The 15113-nt window shown below is 36.3% G+C and overlaps 1 protein-coding gene and 1 pseudogene across 4 annotated transcripts in view; both read right to left on the bottom strand.

The window, feature by feature from the left end:
* The window catches only part of Cdh8 (cadherin 8), a 406878-nt gene that overhangs the window by 97245 nt on the left and 294520 nt on the right, over positions 1-15113 (bottom strand). The window lies entirely within an intron of this gene.
* Positions 2386-2728, bottom strand: LOC105944409 (annotated as a pseudogene).

The following is a 15113-nucleotide window of genomic DNA, read 5'->3' as shown; positions in this document are numbered from 1 at the left end:
AATTATTCAATTAAATTTTAATATCCACAGAAATAATAATGATGCTCTTTAATTTCTGGCATTAGTAATGCCAGTCAAGTTGGTACCATTCCTAGCCTCCTCCCTGTCCTCGCCCTCCCCCGACTCCTCCTGGTTGGGGTATATGGGTCATGCATTATGGGGTTAGCCTTCAGTTATGGGAAGGAGGAAATGTCTCTGTGTATCATGACCCAACCTGTGGCTCTGTGTATATGTTACATACATGATTGCATTCACTTTACCTAATTGTGAATTGTTTTGAATTTCAATGTTAAACATTTGTTTCCTGTTTCATTAGTTTTTCTCATGTTTATTTTCACATTTCTACTACTTTTTCAATTGTAATTTTATGTTTACTTTTAGCCTTGTTTCGAGTCTTAGATAATTGGAATGTTAGATAATTGACTTGTACCATTTCTTTTCCATTTCATATAGATATTCAAAGCTTTTTCCTCCACTAGGCAATATGTTAACTACATCTCACACATTTTGTAATACCATCATATTGTTACCATTTAATTATTTACTTTAAGAAAAATATTTTATTTTAGCTGGGCATGGTGGTATTTGCTTTTAATCCCAGCACTCAGGAGACAGAGGTAGGAGGATCACCATGAGTTTGAGGCCACCCTGAGACTACATAGTGAATTCCAGTTCAGCCAGGGATAGAGTGAGATCATACACTGAAAAACCAATATATATATATATATATATATATATATATATATATATATATATATATTCCAAAAACAGTGCACACACACACACATGTCCACACACATGTAAACACACATACACACATACATGCACACACATAAGGATTTGGGAGGAGGTGTGGATTTAATACCAAAGGCATAATATATATATGTGTGTATATATATATATATATATACATTTTATCATATTTATTTATTTAATTTATTTATTTACATATAATTTTATTTTTATTTATTTGAGAGAGAAAGTGAAAGAGTGTGAGAGAATGGGCACGGCAGGGCCTGCAGCCTCTGAAAACAAATTCCAGATACATATGTCACCTTGTGCATCTTGCTTACTTAGGTCCTGAAGTATTGAACCTGAGTCCTTTGATTTTGTATGCAAGCTCCTTAATTATTAAGTCATCTGTTCAGCCCTATCATTATTTTTAATACTGTAAAAACTATACATATGTTTTATTTTCCTAATATCAACAATCAGAGTTAGAACCATATCAGTATGCCTCAGGGTAACCTAAAACTCACAGCGATCCTCCTAACTCTGTCTCCCGAGTGCTGGGATTAAAGGCATGTGCCATTGTGCCTGGCTAGGACGTGGAAATTTAAATCCATTGCATTACTCAGCTGGTTTTCATAATAGCAGTTAGTCACATCATTTATAATGGTATTTATTTTTAAAATACGTTTAAGACTGTTTGGTAATTTAGTTTTGTTTGGGGTTTCTTAAAATTGTGACAAGAACTAGACATGAGTTTACAAAGAACATTTATGGAAATTGTGACTCTAGCTCACTGGCATCACCCCTCTAAACTGCCAATATGCACGCATGTAATTTAAGCCTATCATTTGGATTTTTAAGAAGCATCCTAATGTCTTTAAAGATATTTTGTAAGACAGGTCCTCATGTATAGGCTGGCCTTGAACTCGCGATGTAGCTAAAGATGTCTTTCAACTTCTGATCTCCTGCTTTCCGAGTGCTGAGGTGACAGGAGCGCCGCCACGCTTGGTTTATGCAGTGCTAAAGATCAAGCCAGGCCTGCATGGCCAGCCCTAACAATTGTTCTTATTTATTAATTAGTTTTGCACTCACTGAATACAGTCAAGTTGGTACCATTGCTAGCCTCCTCCCTGTCCTCCCCCTCCCCCGACTCCTCCTGGTTGGGCTGTATGGGTCATGCATTATGGGGTTAGCCCTCAGTTATGGGAAGGAGGAAATGTCTCTGTGTATCATGACCCAACCTGCGGCTCTGACATTCTTTCCAACCCCTCTTCTGCAAAATTTCCCTGAGCCATGCTGGTGGGTTCATTTTAGGTCTGCTTCAGTGATGAGATCACGGGAGCCTCTGTGTCTCTGGTTCTTGAATGCTATTATGGCCATGGCATAAGCCATCCAACTTGTTGGGTGTGGTAGCTGATTTCCTCAACTCTGTCTGATTGAGAATTAAACATCAATGGTGACACAGCCATCGTAATCAGTTCTTCACGGATCTGGTACAGCTTCGAGCACTTTGGTTATCCTGATTCTCCTCCTTTTCACACTGTCACTTACACGTACCTCTCTTTTAGAGAAACAAACAAACAAAAAAATTAAGTTCACCAAAATTTTGAAAGTAAGTTTGTACAGAGCTGAATTAGAGTACTTTGGCAATTGTCACAAAGTCCCTTTCATAACCGGCATTTCCTTCCATTCCGGGTCAAGGCGCGGTAACAGAGGAAGAATAAGATTCCCAAATACAGTCTTGTTGTGAAGCATCCAGGCCAACGCGCACGAGCCCGCTGCAAGGCTGCACTCTGCTGCCCTGCAATGTGCGCTGCTCAGCGTGGTCCCGGAAGTCCTCCTCGAGAGAGGGTCTGGCCAGGGCAATGCTAGCTCCAGGATGATTTGTTGAAGATTGGTTTTGCATGAGTAATTTTCCTTTCTCTTTGTCCAGTTCTGCCAAGCTTGCAACTCTATTTTTGTTTTGAAAACCTTGTCCTGAAGGCTTTGCTGTCATCTTCCTATATAAATTATGTTTCTATATCTAATGGCAACTGATCATCACTTTACAATTATCTGGGATGAGGCTGGCCCCGGGAGGTGCCGCTGGCATGTCTCGGTGGTTGGGGGGGGGGCACGACCACCCAGAGCCAGGCTAAAGTACCCAAGTCGCCACATTACAACCTTCCTGCCAGCGCCCTGCTTCTGCCTTCTCCTATAATTCAATTTTTAATGTTCTAATTTCCTTCAAGCTTTTATTGTTTGCTATTTAGAAGTACTTAACTTACTTCCCAGTACTGAACAATAATTTATTTTGGTATGCATTTTTATATTTAATTTTATTTTTTGTAAAATGCATTTACTTGCACATTTATGTTTATGTATGTGTGGAGAAACCGAGGTCTCTTGCTGTTTCATACAAATACCTGTCCACATTTACATGGGTGGCTGGGTACTTGATTTTGACAAAAGGTGGAAGGCGGACCCTGCGCACAAATTCCTTTAACCTCTGAGCCATCTCCTCAGCCCCTATTTTTTTTTCTTAATTGATAATTTTACCCTTGGACATAATGGTTTTGATCATAACTTACCTCCCAATCTCTTCCTTTGTCCTTTCCCTATCCTCTATCGCCCTGAACTTATGTAATGTCTATATAAGAAGAAAGTGCACTCTGCCCTCCATGTGACCAATGACGGGTAAGATCCCCACAGGAGGACAACCTAAGGCAGGGGCCATGGTGACTAATGCTTTTACAAAAACAAAAGGGGGAGATGTTGGGCTCTGAAAGACCCAGTTGTGAGGCCTAGTGGAACTTCCTGAGTCTAGCTAAAGTTTGGCGACCTGTCTCTGGCCAGCTAGGACACAGCAAGATGCCTAATGACTTCTGGCCTGCTACTTCCGTGCAGGAGTTGAAATTGCCATGTTAATAGTTACAGTTTACTATTGGCCTTACCTCTCCCCCTCCATCCTAAAATCACCACCTTCATCCCCAACATTGCATAGGCAACTGCTCATAGCAATAAAGAGAGCTCCTGTGAGTTCCTGCTTTGAAAAGACTCCCAGTTCAGTGTGATTTTTCTATGGTGGCTAGGAGAGGTCTGAGCCATCCTACGCTGGAACCAGCAGGCCTGATCCTTCCGCAGCACTACCTGCCCAGGGAGGAGCCAGGCAGTTAATGGTCCATGTTAGGTATATCTTAGTAAATATTTCTAATATGATTGTAAGTGATCTTTTCAACAATGCTAGGGACTTTTTGTACATTGTAAATATGTAAGTATATTAACTATGTTATTCAAATATTCTCTATGTTTGCATATATTTTCTTCTATTAGTGGAGTTGTGATACAATAACATATAAGACTTGATTTGGCTATTTCTACTTTTATCAGTTAATATTTCATTCTGTTTGTCAAGCATATTTTTAGTTTATACAAATTTACCAAGATTGTTGTATGTTCAGAATGATCACCTTATTTTCAACAATATTTCGTTCTCCTTAGTTTATAGCCAAGCTACTTTCTTCTTGTTTGGATTTTCAATTTATTTCCTCTAATATTTATATAGCAGCATCTTGTATGCATTTTGACCTAAAACATAAATTTCCTATTAGTTTTTTCATAAAATCTGGTTTACACTTTTTGTACATAACCTATTTATGTAATAAATATGATCACTTATATACCCTCAGTATAGATATATTTTAGTTCTATTTCATGCTATTACATTTCAACTTCTTGCATAGTTTTCTCCTGTTTTGCAAGTGTTTCAGCTGAAGTGAAATATTTCTTCCTGGATCAAAAAGGTAGAACAAAAGACTTAGGAAGTAAACCACACTTAAAAGACTACAGAAGTTCCTGAAAGTCACATGATTCATACAACACCTTTTCAAGGTTCAAGAAGCAAGCTGAGTAGAGGAAACTCAGCCAACCTGGCTGAAAGTCCTACAGGGAGCTCCAGGGAGTTTTCTTTTTATAAACTGTCACGCATACTTAGGTAGGTTTTTCATGGATGCAGCTGCCTTGGTTTCACTCATGATCCTAACTCATATGCCTATAAGTAACCCTGATTAATTCATTGGTTCACTACAATTGACTTGGTTGGAAAAATTATTTTGTCTGCCATTAGTGTCCTATTTGGGGTGACCAGCTGTTTTTTACATTTCCCCAAGGGAAAAAAGTCACACCTTTCCTTTCTATCTTCCTTTTGATTAGTTTGCAATATATATATTCTCTCTCCTTTACTTGCTACAGTGCATTTTATGGCAATGCATCAAACATTTTTATATGTAGTACAATAATGTTTGTGGTGCATTAATTGTTTATGACTATTTGTAACACCCTTCCTCTTTTCTGTGTCATTGTTATTATGTATGTTAATTCTACATCTAATTTACATTTATTGCAACACATTCTGAAGGGAATAAACAGTGCAAAATTTTCGAGTCATTTCACTTTGATTTCCTTGTCTGTGATAGCTGCCTTCAAATCATGTCTTTCTCCTCTACCTTCATGGCTGTTCACTCAAGGAGAGCTCGGCAGATATGCCATATCATTATTGATAAAAGGAAAATATGTAAATTTCCCTCTCATATTAGAATGTAATAAAATCAGTATTTTCCCATGAAAAGGAAACTGTAAATAATTTGGATTTATTGGAAATGCGCAAACAAAGATTGTTATAAAATAACTCTAATCCTTTGTGAATTGAAGAGCAACTGTCATTAGTGTGTAATAGACATCAAGGATGGTGATTAAGATTATGTTAACTTTAGTTATGCTCAAAGTAAAGAGCCAGAACTACCTCTTGAGACTTTCTTTCCTCAGCCTATGAGCTTACCACAGTTAATTCTATATTATTATGTCAGTGGACAAAGATATATAAACCATATTAAGTTAAATAAACAAATACATAATTCAAAATAAATGATTAACAGAGTGGGCTGAAATAATTGTAGCATAATCCACTATCCCAGTGACAAGTACATAACAATAAAATGGATAGTGTTGATTTACTCCCAGATGTTAGTATGAACTGAAATTAATATATGTGAACATAAACATCTATATATATAGTCACATTTTTACATCATTGCTTCCTCCTTCCCATCTGTTGATGAAAATTTAAGAGAGATAAAAATACAACATTGTGTATTGCTGTAATAAAATTTTAAATGACATTATTAGATTAGTTACCAGACCTATAAGTAGTAAGTCATAAGATAAATTCTTCTAGTGTATTTGCTGTGAATGCAAAAGGTTTGCATGATGACGCCCAGCTATGTAACATATATATGTATATGTATACACACACACACATATATGTGTGTGTGTGTGTGTGTGTGTGTATGGTGTTAGTTAAAAATTAGTTTATATCTGCACAAAACTATCCTCAGCAACCGTGTTAAAGAAGAGCTATTAAGCTCACCTTAGATCCTGCAACCCCATCCTCTTCCTCTGCCTGCAATGCAGAACTACAGAGATGCTGACAGGCACAGAAAACATCCAGCTTATTTCACTATCTTATGAGAAAAGGAAAGAACACAGGCCATCCCTAGAGCCTTCAGTTTTATTAACAAAATAATGCCAAATCATTGCAAAAACAAAAAGGAAAACACTTGGAGGTTTATTATTTTCTTGAATATATGAGGGACAGGCAAATATCTTTTTGCCACCCAAAATACCTTAATTTCTAAAAAATTAGGTCAAAGACAAAAATGAAAAGTGACTTTTTTCCTTAACACACACCAGCATATAAAGAAAAGAAGAAAAAATAATGATATAATAGAAATCCAATGCAAGCAAAAACGTTAAGCTATTATTGGCATCTGAAATTTTGCTGTAGCAAATAATCTAGTTGTTTATGGTGGTCTGCTTGACATATCCTGATGATTGGAGAAAAGTTTTGGAAAAAAAAATATCTGAGTTTAAACGAAGCAACTAATTTGTTTGCATATGTTGGCCCAGTCCTCAGAGAATGCTCATGGGATTGATGTGGACTTTCTCCATGAAAGCACTGGAGGCCGTCACTGGAGGAGCAGCCACTTCACTAGGCCTTTTCTTTTTTTTTTTTTTAATATTTTTTTGTTCATTTTTTATTTATTTATTTGAAAGCAACAGACACACAGAGAAAGACAGATAGAGGGAGAGAGAGAGAATGGGCGCGCCAGGGCTTCCAGCCACTGCAAACGAACTCCAGACGAGTGCGCCCCCTTGTGCATCTGGCTAACGTGGGACCTGGGGAACCAAGTCTCCAACCAGGGTCCATAGGCTTCACAGACAAACGCTTAACCACTAAGCCATCTCTCCAGCCCACTAGACCTTTTCTTAAGCTGCCTAGCTGATATACAAATCATGTACATAGGGTTCCAGCTTTGTGTGTTCTTTGTGATTTACTCAAACTGATATTAAACTTCTGCTTGATAATTTGAAACACTATGGGATGAATAGTACATGCACAGCACATCCATGAATCGTTATCACCATCCTCACTCGTGCTTGATATTGTGAGCTGTACGCTGAGCACATATTCTCACGCACCATGCTTTCATTTCCACAGAGTGCTATGGAGAACTTACATTTCATTACTTACATTGAACTTACATCTACGAACTTAGAATGACTCCAAGGATGTCCATCTGCATATCTTACTTTCGAGGAACCTGCTTATGTTAAAGCTTACTAAGAAAAGAAGGAATCAAACCCCCAACAACTAGTTTCAAGTATCATAACTCTTATGACTTTCTCTACACGAGGTATTAGTAAAGTATTACATGACTTTGTTGAAGTCAAATCATAGGATAATTTCCTATATAGCTCTATGGCTTACCCCTTCCAACTAGAACTTCAAGACACCTAATCCCCAATTATAGAAGAACTTACTAACTTTCATGACCACACACTCATAATCATTTTCCTCATTAGCTCCTTAAGCTATGCTCACTAATACATATAGACATGAAAAAATTTGGAATGCAATCTTTTATATTCCTCCCAATTCTGTTCATTAAAATTTGTCCCTGCACATTCCTCCCCAACCTGGAAATTAAATAATTTCTCTGTGATCATATACTAATGATGATCAGAGTAGCAACTTCCAAAGTTTAAATATTTGTACCAAGTGAAACTTTGAAAACAGTATTGACTATTTGTGAGGAAAACACTGTTTGTTTGTTTGTTTTCAAATTATTTTCTTTAGAAAAATGAATACTGGGCTGGGGATATGACTTAGTGGTTAAGGCACATGTCTTGAAGCCTAAGGATCCAGGGTTGCTTCTCCAGGTCCCACATAAGCCAGATGCACATGGTGGTACATGTGTCTGGAGTTTGTTTTCAGTAGCTGGAGGCCCTGGCACACCCATTCTCTCTCTCTCTCTCTCTGTAATAGATTTAAAAAACAAATCTTTTAAAAGAAGAAAAATGAATGCCAACAAAATACTGAGTATTAATGTCAGATTTCATCTGGAACATGTAGAATACCAAAGCTCAGCCCATTTTTCTCAAGTTCTTGAGGAAGTCACTATGTTGGGTATAACTTGACTCCATTTGTCCAATTTGGAAGGCAGAAACATTTAGTAGGCAAAGTAAGGCCACAGAATTTTCAGCAGGCTCACTATGAGAAGAGCCACAGTAAGAAGTCTTTCTTCACTGAAGACTCTCCCATCTATACCCTGTGTCTTGCCAAAGTTTGGAAGACAGCATTAATGTTTGCAGAGCTGGCATAATTCTCAGTGAAACTTTGATTCTACTATATATATATATATATATATATATATGAATATGTTAATATTAATAATATATTATATAAACATATACCAGATTTTTTCCCCCCTTTGGCAGTAGAAATTTAGATTTAAGCAGATTGGAAAGCACATCTATGGCATATCAAATCCTGCGTGGTGGGGGGGATTAGTCACTGTTATAGATTGCTTGATAGAAGCTAACTTTAAGAGAGGATTCCTGGGCTGTAGAGATTGCGTAGCAGTTAAGGCACTTGCCTGTAAAACTAAAGGACCCAGATTTAATTCCTTGGGCCCCATGTAAGCCCGATGTACAAGGTAGTGTATGTGTCTGGTTTTTGTTTGCAAGACTAGAGGCCCTGACATGCTCATTCTCTCTCTCTCTCTCTCTCTCTCTCTCTCTCTCTCTCTCTCTCTCTCCCTCTCTCTCTCTCTCTTTCTCTCTCTGAAATAAATAAATAAAATAAAATAAAATATAAAACAAATGACAAAGAAAATTCCTTTTGTCTCCAGCTTCAGATGTTTCCACCAATGATTACCTGGATATAGTGCTTTTGCCCTTATTCCTGGATGACTGCAAGCCACGGTAGGGATGGAAATGCATGTTAAGAAAAGTGGCTTGCCACATGTAGACAGAAAGAAGAGAGGGATCTGGGTAGGGCTAAGGATAATCTACACTCATCCTGTAAATGAACTCAATGAATTATTTCCTCCATGCCATGAAATCTGGATTTAAGTGTGTCCTAATGACTCAATAATTCCCTGAAGCCTCATCTGACAACATTGCATTGAGGAACATACCTTTAACACATGAATTAATCAGAGCAAGGACAATTCATATCCAAATGAAAATACCCAGTTATCATTAATAAGATGCTATTGGCATATAGACAGGTACATGGTTCTCAAGCACCCAGAAGTCAAATTGATATAGTTTTCATGTGTTATTATTGAAACTCTTGAATGCCATACATTAAAATACCAAGTAAATTGCTGAACCTTAAAAGAATTACAAGTGGTTTCTTGACTCCTATTGTATTTGATGTTGAGTTGAAGTTTTCTCTTTATTAATTCAACTTTCTTCAAGATCCTCATTATCAATTATTCCAAAATTTATAAACTGTGCTGTTTCTAAGAACCATTTATACTTGAGTTTGAAAAGGAAAGAATAAATGTGAGATGCATTATGGTTCACACCAAGTAAGTGTTTTCTAATACAGCTTTTCAAGAGAAAACATAATGATCTTTCAACATAGGAAGTTTCTTTCTAGGTGAAACTGTTAATAGATGTGGTATAGGTTTAAATATCTTTCCAAATTATTAAATCAAAACAAGCACTGAACTTTATTATAGCTCATATTTCAACTATAAAATTTCTATTAGAAGGGCTTAGGGGAAGGATCAGGGGTTAAAGGCACTTGAATACAAAGCCCGCCAGACCATGTTTGATTTCTTGGTACCCATGTAAAACCAGTTGGCCAATGTGGCACCTAGGTCTTTAGCTTGTTTGCAATTGCAAGAGGTCCTAGTATGCATATAATTTCTTTCTCTCTCACTCTCTTATCTGTCCTTACAAATAAATATTGAAACATTGCATCTAGGGTTTAAGTCAGTGAAGCCAAATCATGAATTACAATCTTACATCTCATGCAGTTGCCCCAGTAGTTAGAGGCGAACCATTCATAAGTAAAGACTACTCTATTTCCTCTAAACAGGATGCCTCTGTTTTACATATATCCTTTCAATTTTAACTTTATGAAATAACTGCTAATTAGCAGAGATGTTGCAAACACAATTCTATCATTTCCTTATGTGTGTGTATGTGTGCGTGTGTGTGTATGTATGTGCGTGTGTGTATTGTACATGCATGTGGGGATTATCTTGCCTCTACCTCTCCAGCCCTGGGGTTATAGGTCTGAATCAACATGCCTCATTTCTATGGGTTTAGTGGGGTCAGAATTTAGGGCTTCATGCTTGCAAGATCAGCAGTTTGTCGAATCCTCTTCCAAGTCCTACCCCCATGTTTTTAAAAATTTTTAAATATTTATTTGTTTATTTATTTATGAGAGTAAGAGAGGAAGAGGGGGAGAGAGAGAGAGAAAATGGGTGTACCAGGGCCTCCAGCCACTGCAAGCGAGCTCCAGATGCATGTGCCACCTTGTGCATCTGTCTTCCATGGGTCCTGGTGGAATCAATTCAAGGTCCTTTGCCTTTGCAGGCAAATGCCTTAATTGCTAAGCAATCTCTGAAGCCCACATTTAAAAAAATAAAACCTTTAAATAAAAATTCTGCCAGTGAGCTCCACTACACGTCTTTTTTTTTTTTTTACCTCAGTATTGATATTAATCCATAATTAACTGCATGAGAGCAACTTGGAATTTTAGAAATTCAAACACTGCATATTCTGTTAATTTTTTTCATTACTATATGAGAATTAGAAAAATCCATGGCTATTAATTTCATGCACATAAACCTTCATTATAATTTCTTCTCAGGAAAATGTTGGAGTTTGTTCAACACTAAAAGGAATTAATTGCCTAATATATTAAGTCAATTAAACAAATCATTTCATCACCTGAATAACAATGACTTGAATTTCAGGGTAATAGAAAACTAAGCCAAAGAAGTAAAGGGTAAAAAGGCAGCTAGTAATGATAATTGTCCAGTCTATGTATATTATATATGTGTCCATGTTAGACATAGATAAACATGTCAATAGAAGTTAAACAATTAATAATTAGTGAAAGTACTGAATTTTAAATACTAATGTCCCCAATTCCAAATTACAGTCAAATTTATTATGCTTATATATTCAATATTTTCCTAAATTTTAGTTTGACATGGATACTATACACAATTGAGTTGCAAAGTTATAATATAGAACATATTTTCCTATGGAAATATCTGGAAGGAAGGTAACATAATTTGGCACAAGTTTTTTTTTTCTTTTTTCTCTATTAAAAACATAGTATGGGGGACTTTAAAATTAAGAAAAGGAAATAATAGACTTTTAGCAAAACATTCACCTAAAGGAAACAAGACACACTGTCTCTCAGATAAAAAAAAAAAAATTGAACCTTCTTGATGTCTAAAATGCTCAAATGTGGAGCATGCATTAATGGGGAGAATAAGAACTGTAGTGTGGGACCAAGAAGTTGGTAGGAGAAGATGCAGTCATCATGAGATTAATAATGTGCTTTTAAATTGTTTTGTCTATAGTGGAAAATATATTTCATATGTGCCTTGCAGCCCACAGGACTGTAATGCCTCAAGGCCCACACCCAGTGACCTCCTTCCTCCAGCAAGGCTCATCATTCAATGGTTCTCAGCCCTCCCAGACAATGCCCACAGGGAATCAAGTGTTCAAATACAAAAGGTTATAGGGGGCATTTTACACCAAATTCAAAACATACTCTCTACCTTATTGTATGAGACAATGCCTCTAGACTTCACATATTTGTCTAGGTTGCCTATCAAGTAAGCCCAAGGATTCCCCGTTTCCACTCCCCAGTACAGAAACACAGGCATTCATCACCATACCTGATATTGTATGTGGGTCCAAGGTAATCCAAGGTCATGTCCTCAAGATTGGGTTGTAAATGCCTTCCTCATAGAGCTATAACCCAGCCCTGTGGTGAGCTTCAAAGTTCACATATGGAAAGATGTCTCTGACTCCCAAGTATGCTACTTTACTCATAGTTATCCAATGCTATGTTGTATTAGCTACTACTCCTAAATATGAATAATCTAATCTTGGTGTGTTCATTCTCTCTAACTTCATATACTCTATTATTGCTTTATGCAATAAACATGTATTGGAAGCTTACTACTAGTAGACACTACTGGACAATGGGGAGATGTTGCTAACTAAGGAATCCTGCTGGGCCAAGAGTTCATACACAATAAACACCATCATAAGTAAATTCTATGGCATCTTAGAAAGGATAAAGTGCTGCAAAAAGAAGAGAAGTAAGGTAAGGGAGCCTCTGATACTGGTGAAGATCTGAGCAGGTTTCTTTGAGCAGACTTGAAGTTGTACAAGCTGGCATGACTATAGCAAGGAGATAGTCTTCAAGCAGAAGAAGCACTATTGTAAATAAGCTGGATAATATCGGGAATCTGTCAATCAGGTTGTCTACATAATTAACAAACAGGTTTCTTAAATATAATAGTCACACAGGAAAGCAACAGATTATTAAGGGATGATATACCTTTTCTCGATTACTGAATAGAAATAATGTAAGACAAAACTATTCTAAATTTGAACAGAAAATTAGGCTTGAACTATTAATTTTAAGGGAGGCCACCAACTGTGTTCTTGTTCAAATTATTTCCATCAATAAAAAAAAAAACTGTTACTATACTCTTACACTGTGATATTTGCAAGTATATAGGGCCATTTTCTTATTTCTTGATAATTTGCTATATTTTCCCCTTTCTGAGTAGTATTTTGGACATAAAAACAAGAGTTAAAACCTTATAATGGTGTGTTAAAAAATGTCTTTACAGGGCTGAAGAGATTCCTCAGTGGTTAAAGGCGCTTACTTGAAAATACTTATGGCCCATGTTCATTCCTCAGTACCCACGAAAAGCTGCATGCTGAAAGTGGTGCAGGCATCTGGAGTTCATTTGTGGTGGTTGGAGGCACGGGCTAGCCCATATCGTCTGCCTTTTTATCTCTGTCTCTCTTTTTCCTCTAATAAGTGAAAAAAATTAAAATTATGTATTTTATAAATATTTTGCAATCATTTAAACTGTTAATTTACATGTTTGGAATTAAAGAGATTACTAAAATGTGTAATATTCAGTCTAGTCTCTCAAATACATTAGCAAGGAAATGGAATGGAAAATGTGTACCCAGATAACTATGATTGTAGACTTCATAATGCTACCACTTCTGAAAGCTCATTGACTTACAGCAAAGAATTTCTCTCTTAAAAGAGGGCACATTTCATGTAGACTTTGAAGAAAAACTAATATTTTAGAATGCAGACAGGGGCCAAGAGACTTAAGTAAATAAACAAATCATCAAAAGGAAAGGTCATGAGACAGGGCCCTGCAGAACATGTGAGTGTATATTAATTGTCAAGATACTCATAATTTTCATGAGGAATCAATATTAACATATCTGAAGTAAACAGAATGCAATCAATTGAACTGTGTGATTTATTTTAATTGTGTTTATTTATTTGAGAGAGACAGACAGAGAGAGTAAGAGGGAGAGAGAGAGAGAGAGAGAGAGACGGGGGAGGGGGGTGCCAGGGCCTCTAGCCACTGCAAACGAACTTCAGACACGTGTGCCCCCTTGTGCATCTGGCTAATGTGGGTCCTGCAGAATCGAGCCTAGAACCTGGCTTCTTAGGCTTCACAGGCAAGCGCTTAACCACCACGCCATCTCTCCAACCCACTGTGTGATTTTTATTCAGCATATGAAATCATATCCATGTTGCATAAATTTATGATTTGATATTTTTATGTTTATGAAATATATGTAATTTGGTTATACATGTGTGTAGATACATATACATGTTATTAATGTGCTTATGATATTTCTTTTGGTTAAATATTTCAAATGGCAGAGATAATGTGACAAAACAAAGTATTTAAATTTGTAGGCTAAAGACAATTATAATCGAAACATAATGGAATATTATAAAGACATAATTATTACACATTTTTTCTTTACTAACATAGGAAATCATCATTTATAACTTGTGACAAAATACTGACAGGAACTAAACATAATAATAGTATAATTTTATCTTCCATTTCTTTTATGTGTATATGTTTGTGGAATATGGGTGGGTATGTAAACATGCTTGTATATGTGTGGAAAAACACAAGTGCACATGTATGTAAGTGCATGTGGAGCCTAGAAGTTGTCATTGAGTATCATTCTAAATAGCTCTTGCATTTGTTCAGAGACAGTCTTTAACTGTATCCAGGACTCACTGCTTTGTCTAGATTTATTAGCAAGTGAGTTTTGGGGATTATCCTGTCTCTGTCTTCCTAGCATTTGTATTACAAACACATGAATGACACCCAGCTTTTATTGGGTGATAAAGATCAGAATTCAAGTCCACATGATTTCTCATAAAACATTTACTCAAAGAAACATCTCCCCACCCCTCTCTTATAATGACTGTGAAATCCATATTTTAATCAAAAAGTGATAAATTTGTCTGATTTAATATAAATTATTTATCCCATCCTGTTATTTCCAGTCTCACAAAACCATGACATTTCTTTATTTCTGTGGCCATTTTGTACCTACTGGTAATGTTTTCTGTCATAGGTGCTTCCTCTGAACTTATATAATAAGCGGCAAGATTTTTTTTTTATTTTCAAATGTGTACAGTAAATATGAATTTACTTATCATCTCCTTTTGCAAATTGAATATTCAAAACCCTTAAAAACACCTTTAAGAAATTATCTAGAGAATAAGATTACATAGAAAACCACTACAAACATAAAATAAATCCAAAGTATTATAGAAGGAGACCAAAATTCTCTTGAAAATTGAGGACACAATATATATATATATATACACACAGAATTGTAATGTATAATTATCAAACACCAAATTACTGGGATTTATTTTCACTGCATATATATCAACATCAAAACTCTCATATACATGCAGAAATCATATGATAGTGTGATAT

The sequence above is a fragment of the Jaculus jaculus genome, chromosome 1, assembly GCF_020740685.1.
Source record: "Jaculus jaculus isolate mJacJac1 chromosome 1, mJacJac1.mat.Y.cur, whole genome shotgun sequence".
Classification (NCBI taxonomy): Eukaryota; Metazoa; Chordata; class Mammalia; order Rodentia; family Dipodidae; genus Jaculus; species Jaculus jaculus.
This window is presented reverse-complemented; position numbering and strand designations above follow the sequence as displayed.